Raw genomic sequence first — 13220 nt, 5'->3', positions numbered from 1 at the left:
ATCTCAGAATTTTCATCTTGTAGACTGTGTATTTATTTCTGAAACTATCTTAAATGTCATGTACAATCCTTGGGCGCAAGGTGTACTTTGGTTACTAGTCTTTTCAAAGCTTATTATATTTCATCTTACCTAAGGCTCCTTAGTAATCCTCACATTCTAAAGTTTTTCATGAATTGTTTTGATTCAAATACTGCCAAAATTCTTCCCAATTTTCCCTCTATGTTGTGTCCAGAAGCAATAACTAGTAATATGCAAAATTGTTTCTATAACAACCAAGTACAACCCATGATTCTGAATACAAGACATTAGGAGAAAAATAAATTGTATTGAGCATTAGTTTACTGACTTTCACAAACTCCTTAAGTAATGGTATAAGAAGGATAAAGGAATCAAAGCTGAAAAGGGAAATGCGCTCACTGACCTTTATGTCTGAATACAGAATACTGATTTATCATAGTGTTCCAAGCAATTTTTTTTTACGTTTAACTGTGATTCATCAAGAGCAAAAAAACATTTCAATATTCTCAGAAGAAATTAACCTATTAATTGCTGTACCAGTTCACATTCCGGTGCTAGAGCTGTTTAAGTTTTGTCCCAATCATTGCATTTACACATACAAATTGTTTTTGTGAAGTACCCACAGACATTATTCCACAAATTATATTTTTTTTCAGCAAAGTATAATATGGGAGAACACCACCATATAAATTGAGAATAAAACAACAACTTTTTTTGTGTTATTTTCTAACAGCACATGATTAATTATTATTTAATATTTCAATCATGCATTTTATTTAGAATCAGTGTGCCTTCACAAAAAAATTAACACCTAGATTACAAGTTTTGCGTTAGAGGCTGTGCGGTGCTAAAGAGCAGTTTTCCCTCACCGCTCACCTGCAGCGCTGGTATTACGAGTTTTCAGAAACCCGTCGTTAAAAGACAAGAAGTGAGCGTTGAGCAAAATGTTGCTCTTTACCACACTCCAATACCAGCGCTGCTTAAGTCAGCGGTGAGCTGGTGTAACGTGCTCATGCACGATTTCCTCATAGGAATCAACTGGGAGAGCCGGCTGAAAAAAAGTCTAACATCTGCAAAAAAGCAGCGTAAAACTCCTTAACGCAGCCCCATTGATTCCAATGGAGAAATAAAATGTATGTCTACACCTAACACCCTAACATGAACCCCGTGTCTAAACACCCCTAATCTTACACTTATTAACCCCTAATCTGCCACCACTGGCATCGCCGACACCTGCATTACATTATTAACCCCTAATCTGCCGCTCCGGATACTGCCGCCACCTACATTATATGTATTAACCCCTAATCTGCTGCCCCCAACATCGCCGACACCTACATACTATTTATTAACCCCTAATCTGCCGCCCCCAATGTCGCCGCAACCTACCTACATTTATTAACCCCTAATCTTCTGCCACCAACTTCGCCCGCCACTATATTAAAGTTATTAACCCCTAAATCTAAGTCTAACCCTAAACCTAACACCCACTAACTTAAATATAATTACAATAAATCTAAATAAATATTCCTATCATTAACTAAATTATTCCTATTTAAAAATAAATACCTATAAAATAAACCCTAAGCTAGCTACAATATAACTAATAGTTACATTGTATCTAGCTTAGGGTTTATTTTTATTTTACAGGCAAGTTTGTATTTATTTTAACTAGGTAGAATAGTTATTAAATAGTTATTAACTATTTATTAACTACCTAGGAAAAATAAATACAAAAGTACATGTAAAATAAAACCTAACGCCTAGATTTAGAGTTCTGCGGCCAAAGGGGTGCGTAGCTAACGCTGGCTTTTTTCTGGCCGCACCTTTTAAATACTGCTGGTATTGAGAGTTCACAGAATGGCTGCGTTAGGCTCCAAAAAAGGAGAGTAGAGCATATTTAACGCAACTTCAACTCTCGATACCAGCGGTGCTTATGGACGCGGCCAGCGTAAAAAACGTGCTTGTGCACGATTCCCCCATAGAAAACAATGGCGCTGTTTGAGCTGAAAAAATGGGGAAACACTTCCTACGTCTGCACCTAACACCCTAACATGAACCCTGAGTCTAAACACCCCTAACCTTACACTTATTAACCCCTATTCTGCCGCCCCCGCTATCGCTGACACCTGCATATTTTTTTAACCCCTAATCTGCCGCTCCGTAAACCGCTGCTACTTACATTATCCCTATGTACCCCTAATCTGCTGCCCCTAACACCGCCGACCCCTATATTATATTTATTAACCCCTAATCTGCCCCCCACAACGTCGCCTCCACCTGCCTACACTTATTAACCCCTAATCTGTCGAGCGGACCGCACAGCTATTATAATAAAGTTATTAACCCCTAATCCACCTCACTCCCGCCTCAATAACCCTATAATAAATAGTATTAACCCCTAATCTGCCCTCCCTAACATCGCCAACACCAAACTTCAAACATTAACCCCTAATCTGCTGACTGGAGCTCACCGCTATTCTAATAAATGTATTAACCCCTAAAGCTAAGTCTAACCCTCACACTAACTCCCCCCTAAGTTAAATATAATTTAAATCTAACGAAATAAATGAACTCTTATTAAATAAATTATTCCTATTTAAAGCTAAATACTTACCTGTAAAATAAATCCTAATATAGCTACAATATAAATTATAATTATATTATAGCTATTTTAGGATTTATATTTATTTTACAGGTAACTTTGTATTTATTTTAACCAGGTACAATAGCTATTAAATAGTTAAGAACTATTTAATAGCTAAAATAGTTAAAATAATTACAAAATTACCTGTAAAACAAATCCTAACCTAAGTTACAATTAAACCTAACACTACACTATCAATAAATTAATTAAATAAAATACCTACAATTACCTACAATTAAACCTAACACTACACTATCAATACATTAATTAAATACAATATCTACAAATAAATACAATGAAATAAACTAACTAAAGTACAAAAAATAAAAAAGAACTAAGTTACAAAAAATAAAAAAATATTTACAAACATCAGAAAAATATTACAACAATTTTAAACTAATTACACCTACTCTAAGCCCCCTAATAAAATAACAAAGACCCCCAAAATAAAAAAATGCCCTACCCTATTCTAAATTACAAAAGTTCAAAGCTCTTTTACCTTACCAGCCCTGAACAGGGCCCTTTGCGGGGCATGCCCCAAAGAATTCAGCTCTTTTGCCTGTAAAAAAAACACATACAATACCCCCCCCAACATTACAACCCACCACCCACATACCCCTAATCTAACCAAAACCCCCCTTAAATAAACCTAACACTAAGCCCCTGAAGATCTTCCTACCTTATCTTCACAATACCAGGTTCACCGATCGATCCAGAAGAGCTCCTCCGATGTCTTGATCCAAGCCCAAGCAGGGGGCTGAAGATGTCCATGATCCGGCTGAAGTCTTCATCCAAGCGGGAGCTGAAGAGGTCCATGATCCGGCTGAAGTCTTCTATCAACGGCATCTTCAATCTTCATTCTTTCGGATCCATGTTCATCCCGCCGACGCGGAACATTCATCTTCACCGATGACTTCCCGACGAATGACGGTTCCTTTAAGGGACGTCATCCAAGATGGCGTCCCTCGAATTTCAGAATTTTCCTACCTTAATTCCGATTGGCTGATAGAATCCTATCAGCCAATCGGAATTCGAGGGACGCCATCTTGGATGACGTCCCTTAAAGGAACCGTCATTCGTCGGGAAGTCGTCGGTGAAGATGGATGTTCCGCGTCGGCGGGATGAACATGGATCCGGAAGAAAGAAGATATAAGATGCCATTGATAGAAGACTTCAGCCGGATCATGGACCTCTTCAGCTCCCGCTTGGATGAAGACTTCAGCCGGATCATGGACCTCTTCAGCTCCCGCTTGGATGAAGACTTCAGCCGGATCATGGACATCTTCAGCCCCCCGCTTGGGCTTGGATCAAGACATCGGAGGAGCTCTTCTGGATCGATCGGTGAACCTGGTATGGTGAAGATAAGGTAGGAAGATCTTCAGTGGCTTAGTGTTAGGTTTATTTAAGGGGGGTTTGGGTTAGATTAGGGGTATGTGGGTGGTGGGTTGTAATGTTTGGGGGGGTATTGTATGTGTTTTTTTACAGGCAAAAGAGCTGAATTCTTTGGGGCATGCCCCGCAAAGGGCCCTGTTCAGGGCTGGTAAGGTAAAAGAGCTTTGAACTTTTGTAATTTAGAATAGGGTAAGTTTATTTCATTGTATTTATTTGTAGATATTGTATTTAATTAATGTATTGATAGTGTAGTGTTAGGTTTAATTGTAGGTAATTGTAGGTATTTTATTTAATTAATTTATTGATAGTGTAGTGTTAGGTTTAATTGTAACTTAGGTTAGGATTTATTTTACAGGTAATTTTGTAATTATTTTAACTATTTTAGCTATTAAATAGTTCTTAACTATTTAATAGCTATTGTACCTGGTTAAAATAAATACAAAGTTACCTGTAAAATAAATATAAATCCTAAAATAGCTATAATATAATTATAATTTATATTGTAGCTATATTAGGGTTTATTTTACAGGTAAGTATTTAGCTTTAAATAGGAATAATTTATTTAATAAGAGTTAATTAATTTCGTTAGATGTAAATTATATTTAACTTAGGGGGGTGTTAGTGTTAGGGTTAGACTTAGCTTTAGGGGTTAATCCATTTATTACAGTAGCGGCGAGATTCGGTCAGCAGATTAGGGGTTAATAATTGAAGTTAGGTGTCGGCGATGTTAGGGAGGGCAGATTAGGGGTTAATACTATTTATTATAGGGTTATTGAGGCGGAAGTGAGGCGGATTAGGGGTTAATAACTTTATTATAGTAGCGGTGAGATCCGCTCAGAAGATTAGGGGTTAATAAGTGTAGGCAGGTGGAGGCGACGTTGAGGGGGGCAGATTAGGGGCTAATAAATATAATATAGGGGTCGGCGGTGTTAGGGGCAGCAGATTAGGGGTACATAAGGATAATGTAGGTGGCGGTCGGCAGATTAGGGGTTAAAAAAAATGAATCGAGTGGCGCCGATGTTTAGGGGTACATAGGTAGTTTATGGGTGTTAGTGTACTTTAGAGCACAGTAGTTAAGAGCTTTATAAACCAGCGTTAGCACAGAAAGCTCTTAACTACTGACTTTTTTCTGCGGCTGGAGTTTTGTCGTTAGATTTCTAACGCTCACTTCAGCCAAGACTCTAAATACCGGAGTTAGAAAGATCCCATTGAAAAGATAGGATACGCAATTGACGTAAGGGGATCTGCGGTATGGAAAAGTCGCGGCTGGAAAGTGAGCGTTAGACCCTTTAATGACTGACTCCAAATACCAGAGGGCGGTAAAAACCAGCGTTAGGAGCCTCTAACGCTGGTTTTGACGGCTACCGCCCAACTCTAAATCTAGGCCTAACTAAATTAAATACAATTAAATAAATTACATACAATTAGCTAAATTAAATTAGCTAAAGTACAAAAAAAAACTAAATTACAGAAAATAATAAACAAATTACAGATATTTAAACTAATTACACCTAATCTAATAGCCCTATTAAAATAAAAAAAAAACCCAAAATAAAAAAAACCTAGCCTAAACTAAACTACCAATAGCCCTTAAAAGGGCCTTTTGCAGGGCATTGCCCCAAAGTAATCAGCTCTTTTACCTGTAAAAAAATATAAACAACCCCCCCAACAGTAAAACCCACCACCCACACAACCAACCCCCCAAATAAAATACTAACTAAAAAAACCTAAGCTCCCCATTGCCCTAAAAAGGCCATTTGGATGGGCATTGCCCTTAAAAGTGCAGTTAGCTCTTTTGCTGCCCAAAGTCCTTAACCTAAAAATAATACCCACCCAATACACCCTTAAAAAAAACTAACACTAACCCCCTGAAGATCGAATTACCAGGAGACGTCTTCATCCAAGCCGGGCCGAAGTCCTCATCGAAGCCGGGAGAAGTCTTCATCCAAGCCGGGCGCAGTGGTCCTCCAGACGGGCATAAGTCTTCATCCAGACGGCATCTTCTATCTTCATCCATCCGGCGTGGAGCGGGTCCATCTTCAAGACATCCGACGCAGAGCATCCTCTTCTGCAGACGGACTAACGATGAATGAAGGTACCTTTAAGTGATGTCATCCAAGACGGCGTCCCTTAGATTCCGATGGCTGATCGGATTTAAGGTAGAAAAAAATCCTATAGGCTGATGCAATCAGCCAATAGGATTGAAGTTCAATCCTATTGGCTGATCCAATCAGCCAATAGGATTGAACTCGCATTCTATTGGCTGTTCCAATCAGCTTGGATGAAGACTTCTCCCGGCTTCGTTGAGGACTTCGGCCCGGTTGGATGAAGACTTCTGCCGCTTCCTTGAGGATGGATGTCCGGTCTTCAGAACAGTAAGTCGATCTTCAGGGGCTTAGTGTTAGCTTAAGGGCAATGCCAATCCAATGCCAATCCAAATGCCTTTTTCAGGGCAATGGGGAGCTTAGGTTTTTTAGAGAGGAATTTATTTGGGGGGTTGGTTGTGTGGGTGGTGGGTTTTACTGTTGGGGGGGTTGTTTGTATTTTTTTTTCAGGTAAAAGAGCTGATTCCTTTGGGGCAATGCCCCGCAAATGGCCCTTTTAAGGGCTATTGGTAGTTTAGTTTAGGCTAGGGTTTTCTTTTTATTTTGGGGGGGCTTTTTATTTTGATAGGGCTATTAGATTAGGTGTAAATAGTTTAAATATCTGTAATTTGTTTATTATTTTCTGTAATTTAGTGGGGGTTTTTTTTTGTACTTTAGCTAATTTAATTTAATTTAGGTAATTGTATTTAATTTAGTTAATTTATTTAATTATATTGTAGTGTTAGGTGTTAGTGTAACTTAGGTTAGGTTTTATTTTACAGGTAAATTTGTCTTTATTTTAGCTAGGTAGTTATTAAATAGTTAATAACTATTTAATAACTATTCTACCTAGTTAAAATAAATACAAACTTGCCTGTAAAATAAAAATAAACCCTAAGATAGCTACAATGTAACTATTAGTTATATTGTAACTAGCTTAGGGTTTATTTATAGGTAAGTATTTAGTTTTAAATAGGAATTATTTAGTTAATGATAGGAATATTTAGTTAGATTTATTTAAATTAAATTAAGTTAGTGGCTGTTAGGTTTAGGGTTAGACTTTAGGGGTGATTAACTTTAATATAGTGGTGGCGACGTTGGGGGCGGCAGATTAGGGGTTAATAAGTGTAGGTAGGTGCGGTGATGTTAGGGCCAGCAGATTAGGGGTTAATAATATTTAACTAATGTTTGTGAGGCGGGAGTGTGGCGGTTTAGGGGTTAATATGTTAACGTTGGGGCAGCAGATTAGGGGTTAAAAACCGTAGGTAGGTTGCGGCGACATTGAGGGTGGCAGATTAGGGGTTAATAAATATAATGTAGGTGTCGGTGATGTTGGGGGCAGCAGATTAGGGGTTCAAAAATATAATGTAGGTGGCGGCGGTGTCCAGAGCGGCAGATTAGGGGTTCAAATTTTTATTATAGTGTTTGCGATGCGGGAGGGCCTCGATTTAGGGGTTAACAAGTAGTTTATGGGTGTTAGTGTACTTTTTAGCACTTTAGTTATGAGTTTTATGTTACGGCGTTGTACCATAAAACTCTTAACTACTGACTTTTAAATGCGTTAGGACTCTTGACACGGTAGGGTGTACCGCTCACTTTTTGGCCTCCCAGGACAGACTCGTAATGCCGGCGCTATGGAAGTTTGTGTAGGTCGTTTTGCGGTAAGGCCAAAGAAGTGTGCGGTGACCCTAAACCTTCAAGACTTGTAATACCAGCGTGAGTAAAAAAGCAGCTTTATGACCTCTTAACGCTGCTTTTTTACCCTAACGCACAACTCATAATCTAGCTGTAAGATTGTATACCAATATTGTTCAAATAATATTAAAGGGATACTGAAACCAATTTTTTTTCTTTCATGATTCAAAGAAAGAGCAAAGCAATTTTAAGCAACTTTCCAATTTACTCCTATTATCAAATTGTATTTGTTCTCTTGCTATTTCAAAAAAGCAGGAACTTAAGCTAAGTTATTCAGGCACTACAATTGTGCTTAATTAGGGCAGGTGATCACTATTTATACAGTAATCACCTGAAACTAGATGGGGATGTGATGCCTAATTTAAACGAGGGGAATCACCTTTTTCATATGAGTGGTCTCTCACAGGCATTCAACATAATTTGAAATGATTTCATGGGTGCGATCCGTTAAAGATCGTAGATTGCAGCGCAAACGAGGGAACCCCCGACGCCCGCAGTTTCAGCTCGCAACTCGAGCTATCCTATATACGGCGCCGTCAGAGGCTAAAGTGCCGTAAGTCGGACAAACCAGCGATGTCCAGAAATCTGCGTAAGCACAAATTTCTGGAGTCGCCAGTGACTTACGGCACTTTAGAAACTGTCGGCGCCTACAAAACCTGACTAAAGTTATTAAATCTCCCGTTCTGTCTAACACGCCTCCTAAACATAGCCCGACATGTCTAACCTTCTATCCGATATCCCCCCTCACTATCCTAACAATAAAAAATGTATTAACCCATAAACCGCCGCTCCCGGACCCCGCCGCCACCTAATAAAGTTATTAACCCCTAAACCGCCGCTCCCGGACCCCGCCGCCAGTTATATTAAATCTATAACCCCCTAAAGTGAGCTCCTACCCCGTCGCCATCTACCTTACCTACCCCCTAAAGTGAGCCCCTACCCCGCCGCCATCTACCTTACCTACCCCCTAAAGTGAGCCCCTACCCCGCCGCCATCTACCTTACCTACCCCCTGAAGTGAGCCCCTACCCTGCCGCCATCTACCTTACCTACCCCCTAAAGTGAGCTCCTACCCCGCCACCGTCTACCTTACCTACGCCCTAAAGTGAGCCCCTTTCACCGCTGCCATCTATTTTATAAATATTAACCCCTAATTTAATCCCCCCCTACACCGCCGCCAGCTATATTAACTATATTAACCCTAATTATATTAGGGTTAATATAGTTAATATAGTTATTATATTATATATATTAACTATATTAACCCTAATTATATTAGGGTTAATATAGTTAATATCGTTATTATATTATATATATATTAAGTATAATAACCCTATCTAACTCTAACATCCCTAACTAAATTCTTATTAAAATAGATCTAATTAATATTAATATTATTAATTAAAATATTCCTATTTAAATCTAAATACTTACCTATAAAATAAACCCTAAGATAGCTACAATGTAATTAATAATTACATTGTAGCTATTTTAGGGTTTATATTTATTTTACAGGTAACTTGGTATTTATTTTAACTAGGTACAATAGCTATTAAATAGTTAATAACTATTTAATAGCTACCTAGTTAAAATAATTACCAATTTACCTGTAAAATAAATCCTAACCTAAGTTACAAATACACCTACACTATCAATAAATTAAATAAACTACAAATATCTAAACTAAAATACAATAAAATAAACTAAACTAAATTACAACATATGTATTTTTCATATGTGTCCCTTTTTAAAGCGGCAATATGGTCACCCTAATTTTAAAACAATAAAATTAACGAAAAATAACAAAAATCTATATTACAAATTTAATAAATCCTAACACTACGAAAAAATAAAAAAATTACATTACAAAAAAATAAAAACCTCTCAAATTCCAAAAAATAATAAACTAAATGATCCAAAATAATAAAAATTACACCTAATCTAATACCCCTATAAAAACAACCCCCCCCCCACAAATAAAAACACCCCTAACCTAACAATAAACTACCAATATAGCCCTTAAAAGGGCCTTTTGTAGGGCATTGCATTAAGTTAAACAGTTCTTTTACCTTAAAATTACAAAGTCCCCCTAACAGTAAACCCCCCCCCCACCCAACCAACCCCTCAAAATAAAAAACCTAAGTCAAGCTTTAGTGTACAGTGATCTATGAAGAGGATCCTCCACGCTGGATTTCCGTGCCACCAGTGACAATGTTCTGCGCCTCCGCAGCTCCGTGCCACCGGGATGAAGATATTAGATGCCCCCACGATGGATGAAGATGTTGCCGCCTGGATAAAGACTTTCTCGCTGCCTGGATGCAGATGGATGTCCGGACTTAAGGAACTGTGAGTAGATTTTAGTGTTAGGTTGTTTTTTTTGTTGTTTTTTTTAGATTAGGGATGGGCAGTTAAAGCGCTGAATGCCCTTTTAAGGGCAATGCCCATACAAATGCCCCTTTAGGGGCAATGGGTAGCTTAGGTTTTTTTAGACTTAGACTTTAGACTTTTTATTTTGGGGGGTTGGTTGCATGGGGGATTTACTGTTAGGTGGACTGTTAATTTAGGGCAATGCCCTACAAAAGGCCCTTTAAAGGGCTATTGGTAGTTTATTGTTAGGTTAGGGGGTGTTTTTATTTGGGGTGATTTTTTGTTTTTATAGGGGTATTAGATTAGGTCTAATTATTATTTTGGATAATTTTGTTTATTATTTTTTGTAATCTTAGAGTTTTTAATTTTTTGTAATTTTAGAGTTTTTATTTTTTTGTAATGTAATTTTTTTATTTTTTGTAGTTTTAGGATTTTTTAAATTTGTAATTTAGGTTTTTTATTTTTCGGTAATTTTATTTTTTTAAAATAGTAATGTTAGGTTACTTTAAACTTAGGTTTTTTTTTATTTCACAGGTAAGTTTTTATTTATTTAAAGATAGTTATATTGTAAATGTAAATGTGGGAGGCCGGCGGTTTAGGGGTTAATAGGTTTAGTTTAGTAGTTGCGATGTGGGGGCCGGCAGTTTAGGGGTTAATAGGTTTATTTAGTGTTGGATATGTGGGTGGGCGGCGGATTATGGGTTAATAAGTTTAATAAAGTATTTGTGATGCAGGGGTGGCAGTTTAGGGGTTAATAGGTAGTTTATGGGTGTTAGTGTACTTTGTAACATTTTAGTTATGAATTTTGTGAAACATTTTTGTTTTGCAAAATCCATAACTACTGGTCTCAGATCGTGGAATGGCTAAGTATTAACTTACTTTTGGCCATATAGTGTATCTTGTATGGGTCAGAATATATAGGCCACGATATTCAAAACATCGACAGACCGATAGGAAACTACCTTTATGTCCTCATCAGCCTTGCAGCCCATTGATTTGTCAATATATTCTAAACAAAGGGGCGGGCCCTTGAAGTGCCGATGAGTGGCGATGTGTTTCTCATAAGAAATAATAAGGATTGCGGCTTCTGCAAAAGTGCGCCAACATCGGGTCTATGAATACAGCACACTAGACAGCTCCCACGCATTAGACCTACTTGTGTACCTGTGTACTTGTTCCTTTACATATGGAATAAATAGTTTAATCTTATTTTTTGCCTGGTGAAATCTGTTTATTGGATGTATACTATGTTTAAATTATATGCATTTTTCTGTATAATACACATTAATTTAAGTATGGTATGAATTTTAAACATATATTCTTTAACATGGAAAACAAAAGCATATTTAAAATCTATACCATACTTAAATTACATTGTATATACAAATACTGCTTCTCTAAACTATTAACCCCCTTTGTGCCCTCTTTCCCAGCACAACCTAACTCCGCTACACTATTAACTCCTAATCTGCCATAACCTATTAATTTAACCACCCCCTAGCTTTTTAACCCCTAAACCACCACAACCCCCCCCCCACACACACACACACACTGCAAACACCCCCTAACACAATGCAGTAGTGCAGCCAGTAAGGCCAGTCGAATATTTGTTTGCATTGGGAGAGGTACAGTATTAGTAGCAGAAATAGCAAGGTTCTTATGCCACTTTACAGATCATTAGTTAGACCAAATCTGGAATACTGTGTACAGTTCTGGAGACCATATCTTCAGAAAGATATAAAAAAAACTAGAAGCTGTCCAGAAGAGGGCTACTAAAATGGTACATGGTCTAAAATATAAAGCGTGCAAAGAAAGACTATGATCTAAATATGTATAGTTAAGAGGATAGAAGGGAAAGAGGTGACATGATAGAAACCTTCAAATATATGAAGGGACTTAATTAATTGGAAGCCGAAAACATTTTCCACAAAAAAAAAAGCCAAATAAGGGGTCATAATCTAAAGTTAGAGGGTAGCAGATTCAGGAGAAAATTGAGGTGGATTCATGGAATAAACTTTCATTTGAGGTGGTAAACACATAGGGGCCGATTTATCAACGGCCTGTCCGACATGATTCGCTCAGCGGATCATGTCCGACAGACATCGCTGAATGCCGGCATTTAACATTGAACAAGCAGTTCTAGTGAACTGCTTGTGCAATGCCTCCCCCCTGCAGATTCGCAGCCGAAAGGATTGATTGCTGTCCGCTCAGAGCAGGAGGACCAGTTAAGGAGTAGCGGTCTGAAGACCGCTGTTTCTTAACTGCTGTTTCCGGTGAGCCTGTACGCTCATGCGGAAACAGGGGGATAAGGAGCCATTTGGCCCCAAAGACTGTAAAGGAATAAAAAAATGCCTGGGACATGCATAAGGCTATCCTAAGAAAAAAGTAACATGTAATATGGATAGACTTGATAGTTTTTTTTGGTTCTTATCTACCCTCAAATTCTATCGGCGAGATTACGAGTTTTGCGTTAGCCTTAAAAAGCAGCGTTGAGAGGTCCCAACGCTGCTTTTTATCTAACACTGGTATTACAAGTTTGGCAGGTAGAGGCTCACCGCTCACTTTTCTTCCGCGACTCGAGGCTACCGCAAATCCCCTTACGTCAATTGCGTATACTATCTTTTTAATGGGATTTGGCTAACGCTGGTATTACAAGTCTTGGAGAAATTGAGTGGTAGAGCCTCTACCTCCAAGACACCTACCGCATATAAAAGTCAGTAGTTAAGAGTTTTAAGGGCTAATGCCGGAACATAAAGCTCTTAACTACAGTGCTACAAATTACACTAACACCCATAAACTACCTATGAACCCCTAAACCGAGGCCCCCCCACATCGCAAACACTATAATAAAATGATTTAACCCCTAATCTGACGACCGGACATCGCTGCCACCTACATTATCCCTATGAACCCCTAATCTGCTGCCCCTAACATCGCCGACACCTACATTATATTTATTAAACCTTAATCTGCCACCCTCAACGTCGCTGCCACCTACACTTACCTACACTTACCTAC

The sequence above is a fragment of the Bombina bombina genome, chromosome 4 (genome assembly GCF_027579735.1).
Source record: "Bombina bombina isolate aBomBom1 chromosome 4, aBomBom1.pri, whole genome shotgun sequence".
NCBI lineage: Eukaryota > Metazoa > Chordata > Amphibia > Anura > Bombinatoridae > Bombina > Bombina bombina.
This window is presented reverse-complemented; position numbering follows the sequence as displayed.